The sequence below is a fragment of the Delphinapterus leucas genome, unplaced genomic scaffold (genome assembly GCF_059928025.1).
Source record: "Delphinapterus leucas isolate spDelLeu-1000000601 "Yukka" unplaced genomic scaffold, BTC_Dleu_Yukka2 spDelLeu_asBTCV2_sq62, whole genome shotgun sequence".
In the NCBI taxonomy this organism is placed as follows: Eukaryota; Metazoa; Chordata; class Mammalia; order Artiodactyla; family Monodontidae; genus Delphinapterus; species Delphinapterus leucas.
The window spans coordinates 534877-549623 of NW_028322271.1; positions in this window are offsets into that span (position 1 = coordinate 534877).

Here is a 14747-nt window from a genome sequence, read left to right on the forward strand (position 1 = left end):
CGCGGGCCTCTCACTGTTGTGGCCTCTCCCGTTGCGGAGCACAGGCTCCGGACGCGCAGGCTCAGTGTCCATGGCTCACGGGGCCTAGCCGCTCCGCGGCATGTGGGATCTTCCCGGACCGGGACACGAACCCGTGTCCCCTGCATCGGCAGGTGGCCTCTCAACCACTGCGCCACGAGGGAAGCCCTAGTGAGCATTTCTTATACTGATTATGAATGGAACTCCTTTCTGGACTGATCCTTAACCATTCATTTTCTGGCAACTGTGAATTTATCTTCTCTTTTCCTCAAAACTTCACCCTTCCTTCATGTTACATATCCATTTCAATTGCCTTCTACAGGAAGCCCTACTGATATCGCCCATATACTACTGTCCACAGCATGAATTAAGGTCTTACTGTGTCTTCCTATAGCACTCTGTAATATCTTTTACGGTAACTATGGATTTTCTTACTTGAGTGTCACAATACATTGAATTGTAGGTGGCACTATAATGATTTTAGTAACAGTAACACTGGTGCCTAGTTTATCCCATGACATACTTTAGGTGTTCAATAAATGTGTGTTGAATGAGTGAATGAATGAATGGTCAATTTGAAATCTTAATCATGTTACTTTTCAAAAATCTGTTAAAAGATACCACAGTTTTCCAGAAGATTAGGGAGTTAGGACCTGAAACTTGATTTAACAGAGGAAATTTTTACTCATACATCATGCTTAAATACCTCAAAGTAAAACCATAAACCCAGGAATTTAAGGTTATCCATTTGGACTTTCAAGCCAATAGTTAATATCTCCTGCCCCGACTGTATTAGATGGTTTCGATGCTCCACTCATATCTCCCCAGCACTCATCATTCCAGTATATGCTGATAGAATCATGCTGCCGCCTGCAATTATCCACCTTAGGGCAGGCCAGAAGTGTACAGGAGTTAATGTATCTGGGTGTAGCTTTCAACCAAGGACAGAGGGGACTGGAAGATAAGTACTTCAAGTTTCTCACCGATTCTTGGGATAACTCTGAGACATGTTCTGTAGAGTTTCACAGAACTCGCCTGAAGTACTGGCAGCAGTTCCCTGCAGGAGTAATTTATTCGGTAATACACCTCTGTTGGCTTCCTTCCATGCCTCCATTCTCAATTCCCACTCCACTTCTGAGTTTTCTGGAAGCACCTCCCAGATGAGCAGTTTGCACTCAAATTATCGCCTCAAGTTCTGCTTCTAGGGGAACTCAGTTGATAGCCTCCTAACAACCCAGTGCTCCTTACAGAGCCGTCACTGGTACAAGTACCAAGGCACGGCACATTACGTATCACTCCTCCTAAATCCTAATATTTTTAAACAGATAGGAAAGAGCATGACCTTGAAGAGAAAAAGAGTTCATATGAGGATGGCCAATGGATAAAGGGAAGGAGAGACAGTGCCATTTGTTTTCCATTAATGATAGTGTGAAATGTATGGGCAGATGGTCTAACAGGTGTGACTATAATTTGAGGAGCCTGCTCCCTTGGTTACAGAAGACTGCTATTGTTATTATTTTGGAACCACAACCTCATGACTTTATAGTTTCACTTGATGTAACCTTCTCCTTTACCTTTAAATCTTCGTACATCACTGAATTGCAGCCAATAGATTTATTTTCTCCCTATGGCTCCATCACAGAAAAAGACACACACGTGCGCACACACACACACACGCGCGCGCACACACACACACACACACACACAGAGTTTTGTGTATGCCAGTGCTAGAAAAGACAAGCTCATGGTGCATGTATGCAATGGATATTGTACATTACAGGTCTCTGTGAAATAGTCTTCTGCAGGTTCCTATGTTTATTTTATGAATAATTAACTTTAGTAAAGTTAATTTCCTGAAGATCTTGTTGAAGACTGAAGAAAGGAAGTAAATTGTAAAGAAAAAGACTTCGAAACTTGCCCTTTTCGCCCTCTCTTTGTGTCTTAATGAACAAAGGATAACTGGGCCTTTTTTGAAGCCTTTGCTTGAGTTGAAGACACAAAATGCAACCTGTACTCTTATCATAATATGTTCAGTTTATGAGTACCCAAACTTATAAACCGTGAATTTCCCTAAAGTTATTATACCATCTAGAAGATGTTTGCTTGGACGTTTACTTAAAACCAAACAATTGAGGTCTATGTGTCCAAATAATTTCCTTCTCTCTTGCTGTCTCCCTTTCAGTTTCCTGAGTTTCTGGGAAGGCCTGGTTTCCCCAAAGGAACGATTTCTGGTAGAAGTCTGAAGGTCTGACCCAAGAAGAAAAAATCCAGTACAGCCAATGAATTGAGGACAAGAAGTTTTCCGATCAGGTAGGAACATTTAATCTCATACATTACGATCGCCTTAAGTAAGGTGTGCTGATAGCTGGATATGATTTAACTGCTTGGAAAAAGATGCATATATATTATATGACCTACCCCACAAGGAAGCTGTTCTCAGTTCTCTTAGAGGTTGTGGTGTTTATCAGAGAGCGCCTTGGGGGAAAATGAATACAATAACAGTATGATGCTTTTTTTTATTATTAGCTCATTGTTGCCAAGTACACTTGGTGACCTTGGTGCCTGTGGTTTAATCCAGGGGGTTAGACATGTGGAACAGCACATTAACCCTCTTTAGTATTTTCTCCCAAGACAAATCATTTTTATAGGTTGTCTCCATGGTCTTCTAGTTGCTTATCAAAATTAAGCATCAAGCCTTCTAAGTGTGCAATAGCCCCAGTCAGTGTGAGGAAATCAGCTTGGTTCTTATTGGGGCACAGCTTCTTGGCCTTGGCACAAAGTGACTTCACATAGGGAGTTAGAAGGAGGAGAACGGGACATGAGAAAGGGGAGTTCTGTGTTCTCATTTACCTATGCATGTTGAAACTCCACTAACAGCTTTATTTTCATTAGCAATTTGTGATAAAAACTTAGGGTAAAGGGAATAATGAAGCTGTCCCATTATATGGCAGGACAAAAGATAGTAGTGACATCAAAATCAGGGCCTGTCCATCTCGTTTGCAGCTATATACTGAGTGTTAAGCATAGCATTTGACCCCTCATCAGTATTCAATAAGAAGATGCGTGTTGAATGATTTAGGGATGAATTGATGAATGAAAAAAGTTAATATGGTAGAAAATGTGTTTTATCCTTGTATTTTCGTGTGTTGACTTCTGTATTTCAAGACCCAGCACTGTAACTGACACATAGAATATAAGCAATAAAATGTGTTGAAAGAATGAATGAGTCCCCACTATTCTAAGAATAATTTTAAGACCAACACAGACCCCATATCTGCCAGAGGTATCCAGAGGTGAAAGCCTGGATCTCAGCTAGTGGTAGAGCTGACAGGATTTATCTAGTTTTAATAATTTACAGCTCATCCCATTACATTTAGGCATAGTACCTACATGAGCCATACAATTAAATGTTGACTGAAAAACAATGCACAACCTAGAAGTTGAGAATTATGTTTTATGTGGAAGACATACTGAGGACTGAAATCAGGAGACAGCCTCTCAGATAGCTCTGAGGGACTGTTCTGAAGAGCTAAGGGAGGGCACAGGGTATTTAGAGGTTCTTGCAAAAAAAAAAAAAAGACAGGTAGTTGGAACATCAAAAGATTACTGTTAATTAAAGAAACTAGACATCTTAAGTTAATAAATGTAGCACTTTTCCATATATGGTGAGATGCAAGAATCTGGTCTCCTGGAAATCATTCCCTTGATTTGCACTTTAATTATCTAGGGCCAGTATCCTGTTTTCTCCATCCTGAATCCCCTCAGGGTGCGGCTTTGGGTGTGGCTTCAGTGGCTGATGGCTTGATGGCTGTAACATCCTGTGTTACTGATAAGGCTGGCTACATTCTTTCTCCACATAAATGACTTGAATATGGATAGTAAATCTGTGGATTTGCAAAACGTAATTCTTGGAGCATTTTTATAAGGACAAAGTTAAGGGCAATTTCAGAATCACTAGTGGCTAAAATTGCTATTTATACTTTTCCACTGGTAGGTAGTAATCTGCTGTTGCTGTCTTCAGTATTCCCAAGGGATAACAAAAGCCATTTAATTCAAGAAAGAAAGGTAAAATTTAGCACAATGCAGCTTCCACAAAACCAAACACACACCCAACTCTCTCAGATATGAAGTAGTAATCTAAAATAGAATCCTGGAACTAATTGCAAAACAAGAGCAAATGTACTCATATTGGATACTTTTATTCTTTTATTAATGTTTGATACATATATGTATTTATTATTAAAATTCAAAGTTGCTGTATGGAGAAATAGTTTTGTACCAATAGTGTCTTTGTATGTGTTTATCAATAATGTATGAGATTGCCTCCTATGCTCCTTTTCTTTTATTGGGGGGGGGAGGGGGTGTGTCACGCTACGTCAAGGTCGGGAGTCAAACCCGCCACGACTGTCCATGAGGGGTTTTCCCGGGTCCCCACTTCAGGCCGGTGGGGGTGGCCAGGGGCAGCCGAAGACGTGCGTACGTGCGTGCGTGCGTGCGTGCGTGCGAGCCTGCGAGTCCACGGGGCGGATCGCGCGTGCCGGGAGTGTTTCAGCCCGGCCCCCGGCTCATTGTGGTCGCCTCACGCCGGCCCGAGTTCGCAGCAGCGCTGGAGGCCCCGGGCCTGTGACCACAAAGAGGGAGCCGGGGGTCGGACGGGAGCGCTGCGGCGGCAGCTGAGGCCCAGACCAGGCCCCCCTCAGCCTCCCGCCTGCCCGCCTGCCCCGCCCCCGCCGGCGGCGCCGCGCCCCTCCCCCAACCGCCAGACTAGCGCGGTGCGGGGCCCGCGCGCGAAGACATGGGGGAGAAGCTGGAGCTGAGGCTGGAGTCGCTCTTGGGGACCGAGCCCGCCGTCTACCCGTGGCCGCTGCCGGTCTACGTAAGTGCCGTCCGTCCCCTCCTCCCGGACCCCCGCTCCTGTTCCCCCACGGCGCGCGCTGAGCCCACCGAGAAACGGAGCGACTCGAGTCGCCAGACCCTCTTTGGAGCCCCCCTTCCCGCCCCGCCGTGGTTCTCCGCGGCAGTTTCCAGCCCCCGCGCGCAGGGTGGGCAGAGGGGAGCCGGCGCCGGCCGGGGGTCACAGACTCGGCCGCGGGGATCCCGCGCTTCCGAGGGGCGCCCGAGCCGGTCTGCGGTTGGCTCTGCAGGGCTGGGGACCCCGGTCCCCCCGGTCCTGGAATGTCGGCGGGCTTGCCCTTCTGTACTTTAGGATCTGACATGTAGGGTTTCTTTTTCCTGGTAGTTTATTCTTAGCGCTGTCAACGTGCTTAGTTTTTTTAATTTTTTTTTATTTTTCAGGGCACCCTTTCCTCCCTCTCTCCAGTTTTTTTGTGTTTCTGTTTCTGTTTTGTTTTAGTGAGGCATTTTGTCCCTCTGATCTTGAGTGGGTGGGCTGGCAGGACACTTGGAGAGGAGGCGTTCTGTCCCCTGATCTTGAGTGGCCTTTGGAAAATGACAGGCCAGACGGAAATTTACACAGGCGTCCGGTGATTGCAGAAATGCAGGGTGTCCGGCTAGGTGGGCGCCCGGCCTGTCGTCCCCCGTGGCGGCGTGGTGCGCGTGTTCCTTGTCTCAGGGTTTACGCTTGGGCCCCGCAGCCCAGCTTCCAAAGGGAAAGCGCAGCGGGCGCCTTGGGCCGGCGCCTTTGGGGCGCCCTTTCGTGCGCTCGGCTTGCGGGGGACCGGCCTCCAGGCGACCCGGCGGGGAAGCCCGCGCGACCCGGCCCTCGCGCGGGCTCCGTGTGTGTCAGTTTGTGGAAAGTGTGTCGCGCGCGGCCGGGGTCGGGGTCGGGACGCTGGGACCACCTGGGAGCCGATGTAGAGGGATATGATTTCCATTTTCAAGGCGCATTCATCCTGTGCAGGGAGACAGCCTAACATAAAATTTGCCTAACAAAAACTATATTAACAGGTGGAAAGACTATCTCCCAGTTGAACAGCGGATGCCTGGGACTCGTTTCATTGCTTTCAAAGTTCCTTTAAAAAAGGTGAGCAAAAGTTAATACCGTATTCTTCCAGAAATCTGAATTCACCATATAGAGCCCTGGCTCTCAACCCCGTCGTACTCCATTTTCCCTTTTTATAGCAAATACTTTTTAATACCTCTTTTACTATCCAGAAATGGGATTCATAGACAAATACAACCAACTTTTGTACTTAATTAAAAAACAAAAAAAAACAATGCAATGCCCTAACTATAAATAAAGAATAAAGTAATTTATAAGAAAGTAATATGTATCTCAGTATGTAAATGTTTGGGGATGACTATACTAGAAATAAAGAAATAGTCGGTTACTTGTACCATGAATGCAATAAACTGTGGACTTTGATTGATAACGATGTGTCAGTGTTGGTTCATGAATTCTAACAAATGAAGCACACTGGTATGGCATGTTGATAATGGGGAAGGCTGTGTGGGATGAAGGAGAGAGGGTGTAAGTGGGAACTGTGTACATTTTGCTCAGTTTTGCTGTGAATCTCAAACTGCTCTAAAACTAGTCTACCAATTAAGAAAAAAAGTGTGTGTTGCTGACACTTGAATAACCAAAGAGATCAATGGAACAGGGTACATGTATAAGCCAAATACATGAAAGAATATTTAGCAGTGAAAGCCATCCTTCCTATATGTAGATGTTCAAGAAGTATTTATTTCTGTGTCTATTTTCAGGCACTCCGCTTGGAGCTGGCAATACAGTGGTAGGCAAAATTGATGTGGTCCCTGCCTTCTGGGAGTTTAGAGTCAGGTTAGGAGACCAACATGAAATAAACAAACATAGAAATAACTATATAGAAGTGAGCTTATTTTCTTCGGTCTAATCTCTCTGGAAGAAAGGATTGTAATATCGCTTGTAAGCTGCAGAGGAGGAAACTTGACTTTGAATCTCATATGTTAGCATCCCAGGGTTTGAATAAATGGATAACATAGTAAAGGATTTTAAACATCTGTTCTTCCTTATTTTATTCTTTCTGACAGAGTTTTGAAAAGAATCTTGCTCCAGAAGAACGTTTCTCCCCCTTGGATCTCTTAACAAAATCCAAGGACAGAATGAAGAACTTGGGCTGATTATTGACTTAGCAAATACTCGCCGCTCTTACAAGCCAGAGGTAAATGGAAGGCGTAATTGAAAATGACCTTCTTTCTGATACTGTAATAATTCATAGTAGTTCAGTAGTTATCATCTTATGCTAAGGTGAGTCCTGGCCTTCTCTCGTGGGTTCAAAAAGGGAAGCTAGTGGTTTCCTTAAATACACATTTGTAATTGCTGTTTCAAAATGAGATGAAAGATATGAATTGAACTGTAGTATTTGGCAGTAGGCTCTAGATATGCTTAAGAAATTCTATAAGCTTCCATGTTCTACATTTTGAAAATGAAGTAAACTTTTAGTAGTTACAGTAGTATCCTAAAAAGAAAGAAAGGTATGTCCATTATGTCTTTAGCACTTATGTTAAGCAGTTGCCTGAGCATGTTTAAGCATCAGTGTAAAAGACAATTGTTCTCTAAGTTTTATGCTTCCTTTTCCTGATGCCTTCTGATATAGTACAGAAACCCATCTATTCTCTTGGCCCATGTAGGACATTCCAGTGCAAAAGAATTATCCTCCTTCTGACCTGTTCCATGGCCTTGGGAGACAGTAACACCTAATGTCTTTTAATATTTGTAGAGCAGTTTGCCATTTAGAAAGTTCTTTCATATCCGTTGACTTAGTTAATCTTCACAGCAATCCTTTGCTCTTGAAGTGGAAGTAGTACTGATATCTCCTACTGAGTGCTTACCCTGCACTAAGCTCAGAGGATAGACAACTACAATTACTAATTTTACAGACGATGAAACTGACTCTCGGAAAAGGAAGAATTGAAATTTCAGCTCTGTTATTGCTTTTTTTTTATTGTGGTAAAATATAGAGAAATCATATTTCTTTTAACCGTTTATAAATATGCAGTTCAGTGGCATTAAGTACAGTCACAGTGCTGTGTAACCATCACCGCTGTCTAGAACCAAAACTTTTTCATCGTCCTCAACAAAAACTCTGTAACCATCAAACAGTAACAACCCCATTTTCCCTCCCACCAACCCTTGGTAACCTCTATTCTATTTTCTGTCTCTGTGAATTGGCCTATTCTAGGTACCTCGTGTAAGTGGAATCTGCAGTATTTGTCCTTCTGTGTCTGGCTTATTGCACTAAACGTCGTGTTTTCAAGGTTCATCCATGTTATAGCACGTAACGAAATGCCATTTCTTTTTTGGCTTAGAAAATCCCATTGTGTGTATATAGACCACAGTTTGTTATTCAACGGTTGATTGACACTTGGTTGTTTTCCACCTTGTAGGTATTGTGAATCATGCTGCTATGATCATTGGTGTACAGATATTTGTTCAAATCCCTGCTTTCAGTTCTGTTAGATGTGCAGCGTAGGTAGTAGCAGAGTTGTTGGATCATAGCCTACTGCCAAATACTAAGCTGTACGCTTAACCTGTGAGAAAGTGCCAAACTGTTTTCTACAGTGTCGTCTTGTTTTTAAACAATTATCACAAATTTTAAGCATATACAAAAGTATAAAACTACTGTGAGTGTTCCTTGTATACCCAGGAACTCATCCAGCTTTCTTATTTACCAACTGATGGCTGTCATGTTTTATCTATACCCCCACCTGTTTCACCCCATTCCGTATTATCTTGAAGCAGCTCCGAGACAACATGTAAATTACACCTGTACGTTTTTGGTACGTGCATTTAAAATATAGGACTTTTATTCCTTAATATCATTTTTTAATATTAAATACCCAGGGAGTGCTCAAATTTGCAGTTGTCTCCTAAACGTCATAAAAAATTGTCTATAAGAATTTTGAATTAGATCCAAATAAGGTCCACACTTTGCCGTGGATTGTTAGGTCTCTGAAGTCTTGTTTAATCTATAGGTTCTCCCTCCATGTCTCTCTCACTTTTTTTTTCCTCCTTGAATTTTGTTTTTAAAGAAACCAGGTGATTTGTCCCATCTAGATGCCGATGATTACATTCCATGTGTTGGTAACATATCCTTCAGTCCTTTTATTTCCTGTAAATCGGTAGTTGATCTGAATGAAGCTTGCATGTTTTGTTTTGGCAAGACAGTTTCATGGGTGATGATGTGTTCTTCCATGGAGACGTATATAGTTGTGTCTTTCTGTGGTATTAGCAGTCACTGATGATTCATACCTACATCCATTAATTCAGTTGAGGCTTCAAAGAATGGTGGATTCTGTTGTTCTTTTTTTCACTTATTAGCTGGGTATATTTGTACGAGGAGAAGATTCCCCTCATCAGCTGTTTGGTTGCTCAGTTGTAGAGGCATGATTCTCTTCTTTTATTTAACAGTTTTCAAAATAATGAGTTGATTCACAAATATCCTCCAGTGTTGACCAGTTTTGTAAAATTTTATTTATTCCTATCACCGTGGACTCCGTTACAGTTATTATTCTAACTGAGGCCCTATCTTTGGCCAGTTGGAGCTTCTCGGTGACTCCTGAGTCCTTTTGACATGACATCAGTTGTTTCTAGACTTTTTCAGTGGTCAGAGCTAGGAAATATGTACGTTTGTTTTTAATATTTTTAAAATATGTCATAGGTTCCTACTGCTACTTTCCATTTAAATTCAGAACTAGAGAATTTTCACTTATCCTTTTCTGTCTTCTATTGATAGTCTACTTTCTCCCACCTCAAGAATACCAGTTCTCAACAATGCCTGAAATTGCCTCTGTTTCCTAATTCGAATCCAAGTTCTTCTGACTCTATTCTACTACTCTCCTTAAATCACAGCCGCTTTATGGCCCTTGAAATGTAAGATAGAACATAAATGTAGGCAGAACTGTTTATGTCATTTTGAGTTACATGTGCATTCATTCACATAGATTTGCTTTTCCTTTTGCATGCCTGGTAACTGTCCGTTCTGCAGTTTGAATGAAAATCAAGTGATAATTACTGGTTAAAGCAGCTTTGGAAAAAATGGCTCTCATCAGAATGACTGACATACAAAGTTTAATGTACTCTCCTGGTTTATATTCTGCCTTCTCTAATTAATTTTTTATTCTTTCCCTACAAAGGAAATAATACATATTTTCATGGTTTTGCCTTATAGGACTTACCAGAAACTCTTCCTTATTTAAAAATGTGTACAATTGGGCATCAGGTGTCAGATGACGACACTAGTTTTAAATTCCAGTGTGCTGTTAATGGGTTTCTGAAAGAACATAAAGATAACGGTGAGTTGCTTTTGTGTTTGTTTTTGTTTTTCCTTTACCTGAACTTTGGTATGCATTTTGAGTGGGGTTGGGGATTTTTAACATTTTTAATAGTTCTGACATTCGTGTCAAGTTGTGTTTGGTAACATTAAGGTGGAAATGTCAGATGGTGCTACTAGAGTACGGTGTTTTTCCTGTTTATGGTCACAAACAATTTAGTTTAGTTTGGAAAGTGATCTTTGTGAGAAATATGAACTGAGCTAGCTTACTTATCTCTTTTTTAAAAATTTGAATGGAAAATACATAAAAACATAAAAATGTTCTTTTGTCCTGTTTATTGGTTGAGAGGTGGAAGAAAAGGTTTAGACTCTCAGGTTCTTAGCGTACATAAAAGAGAAAACAAAAAGCAAAGGTTCAGAGTGAGACAGATCCCTAGAAGCAAAACAAAACAGAGTGGACCAGGTAGAGTGGCTTCCTCATCATATATGTGTTTAAGATATTTTTGCTGCTTTTACCCTTCGGGTGCAAGTGAGGAAGAACACTACCACCTCTTACTCTTATCTTCAGACAGGAAGAACTTAAAAGGCTGGTGTTTTCTTGTTTCCGCTTTAAGATCTACTCTGTTGATAGTAGGTGTTAATAGCGTGTGAATTTTAAGGATCCACTTGCCTTTTTCTAGCATCTAACTATCAGAAGGAACATGGTGTTTGCCATGTTTTAAGACTGAGGAATCTTTTGTCTTTGGAACACCACTGACGCCCATGTGAAAGTGTTCATTTTGTCCTCTTTCTAAACTTAGCCTGAGGAGTGTGCACTTTATTAAATCAATGTAACAGACAGTAAATATTCCGTGTATATATAAAATGATGCACGTATATACATAAAACAGGGAGTAGGGGAGAGGGAATAGAGATGGAGGTGGGAAGATAGGGGATAGGAGGCGAGAGAGAGAGGGAGAGACTGGAATTTCAAGATAAATGTTCATTCTATAACCTGGTTGCTTAATGCAGGTACTAGCTCTTAAATATCTTCAGCCCTATTCACAGATCTTCCGTGTACTTTAGCTTTAAAACTTGAGAGGCTTGGCCTGTCCTGTGATAACCAGGGTGTCTAGAAAGGAGGCAAATTATCTGATGTGTTTAAACTGTAGTCACAGAAATGTTACCTCTTAAGACGTTAGGGCGCAGCTGCCGGCCTACTCACTTCCTCCAGGCTCCTTTGTGTGTGTTCTGTCTGTTCCGCGTGGGCTAGAAGATCCTTACAAGTGCATGAGAACACGTTTGTAAACCTTGATTGTTCACATGTTATACCAAGTGTAGTCCATTGCATATGCTGACTCCTCTGTGGGTCTTCTGCATGCAGTGGGCTAACTTCACCATGCTGTCTGCCATTGCAGTCTCAGGACCTTAGTTATGATCCATTGGTGACTTCCTCTGCTGTAAGGCCCTCCCACAGATGCCAGGCTCACTGATAATGAGGAGGAGACTATACTACGCACTCCCTAGAATGGGTAGAGACTCAGAAAATGAATTGTTTCAGTAAACACCGAGAGCCTTATAGGTTTGTTGTTAGGGCACGGGGATACAGAGGTGAGTAGAAGTCTTTGTTCAGTAGCAACTTACAGTTGTCTAGGAAGAGAAACATGTAGTGAGTCTAAGTGGGTTAATTATGATAAAAGAATCAAGTGCAGCAGGAATATAGAGGAGAAATTGAGGAAGGCCTGACTGAGGAGACAGCGTTTGAGCTGGGCTTGGGGGAAGAGGATTTTGCCGGAATGAGGAAAGGACAGCCCAGGTATTGGGGACAGGTACAAAAGGCCCAGGGCTTGAACTTGTGCTCTGGAGGGGCAGCCTCTGGTGTGACTAGAGGGTAGTGTGAAAGGGCAAAGAAGTCATACATTCATTTTCAGCAAATATTTGTATAACACCTTCTAAGTTGAAGGCACTGTTCTAGGAAGTAGGAAGAGAACAAAGTTCTTGCCCTTACGTACTTTCCATTCTAGTGGGGGAGAGAGATGAATAAATAAGTCAATATGTGGAGTGTCAAGCGGTGGTAAATGCTTTGGAGGATAACAAAAGAAGATGAAGAGGTGAGGGAATGTGGTAGGTGATCAGGGAAGTCCCCTCTATTAAGATGTCGATTGAGCAGAGCCTTGCAGTGAGAAACAAGCCATTGGATATCTGGGAGAGTGGAGATGGGGTGGGAGGGTGTGTCCTGGGAGAGTGGAGATGGGGTGGGAGGGTGTGTTCTGAAGCAGAAGGAATAGTAGGTGCAAAGTCCCTGAGGCACGCCTGTGCTTGGCATGTTTGAGGAATAGTAAGGAAGCCAGTGTGGCTGGACAGGGGAAAGTGAGTGAGGGCAGGGCAGTAGAGAATGAGATCAGGGGAGGCTGGCAGGGCAAAGGAGGGAGGTGGATGATGTAGGTCCTTGTAAGTCATAGTTTGAACTTATAATTCAGTTGGAGAGACAGACTGATATCTGTTTATAAAGAGTTCTCAATGCTGTGCTAACAACCTGGGCTGTATTCTGTGCTAAGTGAAGATGTTCAAGCGACAGAGCAATCCAGCCAAGTTTATATTTTAGAAAGATAACAGCGTCACTATCCAAGACACATTGTAGACTATGTATGTAGTACGTGTATAGTGTGCTGCTCTTCTATAAACTACAGGATACCTGTTACGTACAAATACTTACATACAAGATACAAGTGTGAATGTAAGCACTTGGGAAATATCTGAAAGAACCACACAAGAAACTGGGAGAGTCGGACAACTTTCCATGTCCCGTATGATTGGAATGCTGAAGGGTACACACACGAACTAATGGACGTGTGCTACCAGCCTCCGGCTAAGGAGGGAAATTGCAGGCATCAGAATCCTCTTTACGGATCAAGCGCGTTAATCCGCCTGCGTGATGACAGTCATCTCGACACGCCACGCGGTGGCGCATGCGCGGTAGAAGGAGGTCCGCGAGCTGCGTGGGCTTGTGCCTAGGCGCCTGTGGTTCGTGGCCTTGTGCTGGCACCGGGGATGCCGGGTTGGCGACTTTGGCACTCCTGGCGGGGGTGACATGAGCCAGTTCGTCGGCCACGAGGAAGGGCGGAAAGCACATCCCGGAAAGGTAATACGCCTTGGCCCCTGGGCGTTGCCGGTGGAGCTCGGAGCCCCTGGGCCTGGGCTTCCGTCTCTTGTGCTGTCGCCTGTCACAGTGGCCCCCGTGCGCTGGCCCGTCCGCGCTGTGCTAGGGGGTGCTGGTCGTCTCGCGGCTCAGTTCATAGTAGCTGAAAGGGACAGTGTGTGATGTTCTGATTTCTCCCCATCGTTTTAAAAGGGAGGCTCTGGCCATTGCTCCTTGGGTAAAATGCAGCGGGACTGCTTTTTAAGATGGGACTGTCAGTGTTGGGGACCCTCCTTAATTACCAGGATGGAATCCCCTTCAGTTCCTCAAGCCGTGTTGTTTAGGCACAGAAAATGTGAGTAATAGGCACTGGAACTAAGTTTGAGTGAAAAAACGCACCGGTACCGCCGAGTTTTCCATCGAGACAGTTGATCCGTGTTGTCTCTTGGAATTATAAAGGGCGTACTGTTGCTTCCTAACCAGTGTCCTTTGAGAGCTCTACCTCTGTACGTTCAAATGATGAATTTTGAGGCTTTGCTCATACGTGGAGTAAACCCTTAAATTCCCTAAGACCTTCCTTTCCTCCGTCTCATACCCCATTAAGCCCGCTTCAGTTTATCTCCTGAATTTCTTCTGAATCTGTCAACTCTTCCTCAACATCCTCATACTGAACTTGCCTGTCTGTTGCAATGAGGTCCTAACTAGTGTCCATATATCTTGTTTCCTTCCAATCCATTCTTCACACAAGAAACCTTAGAAGCAAGTTGGGACATTGCTCATCAACATGGCTCAAAAACATTGTTTTGAGAATAGAAAACAAACTGTTGGCCTTTAACACTCTGCGTGGTCTAGAATCCTGTCTGCTTCTCTGCTACGTGGACTCCAGCTTGGTGCCTCTCCAACTTTAATATGGGTATGCCTCTCCTGTGGATCTTGTTAAATGCAGGCTGTAATTCAGTAGTTCTGGGTGGGGCCTGGATTCTGTGTTTCTAACGAGCTCCTAGGTGACGGTGACCCTGAGAGCAAGGGTCCAGCTCCTGCCTTTCTCCCTTCTTTCTGGAAGAGCAGGACGTCTGCCCCCCCGGGAGGAGAAAACATCTGCAACGTGACTACTAGCAACCAGCTTCCCTCACAGGCAAGGGACCTTTACCACTGCTCCCTACCATTTTGTCTGAGGCGCAGCAAGCCAAAACACTGACATGCTGAGGTTTGCAGCAAAGAGGAGGTTTATTCACAAGGCAGCCAAGCGAGGAAGTGACGTGACAATAGCTCTCAAATCCGCCTCCCCAAAGGCAAGGGGCTTGGGGTATCTATGGGATAAAGAATAAAGAAGCAGGGCAGTATGAGGCACGGGGAGCATGAGGAAAGGTGATTGGGAAAAGGTGTGCTCCTCATTGTTC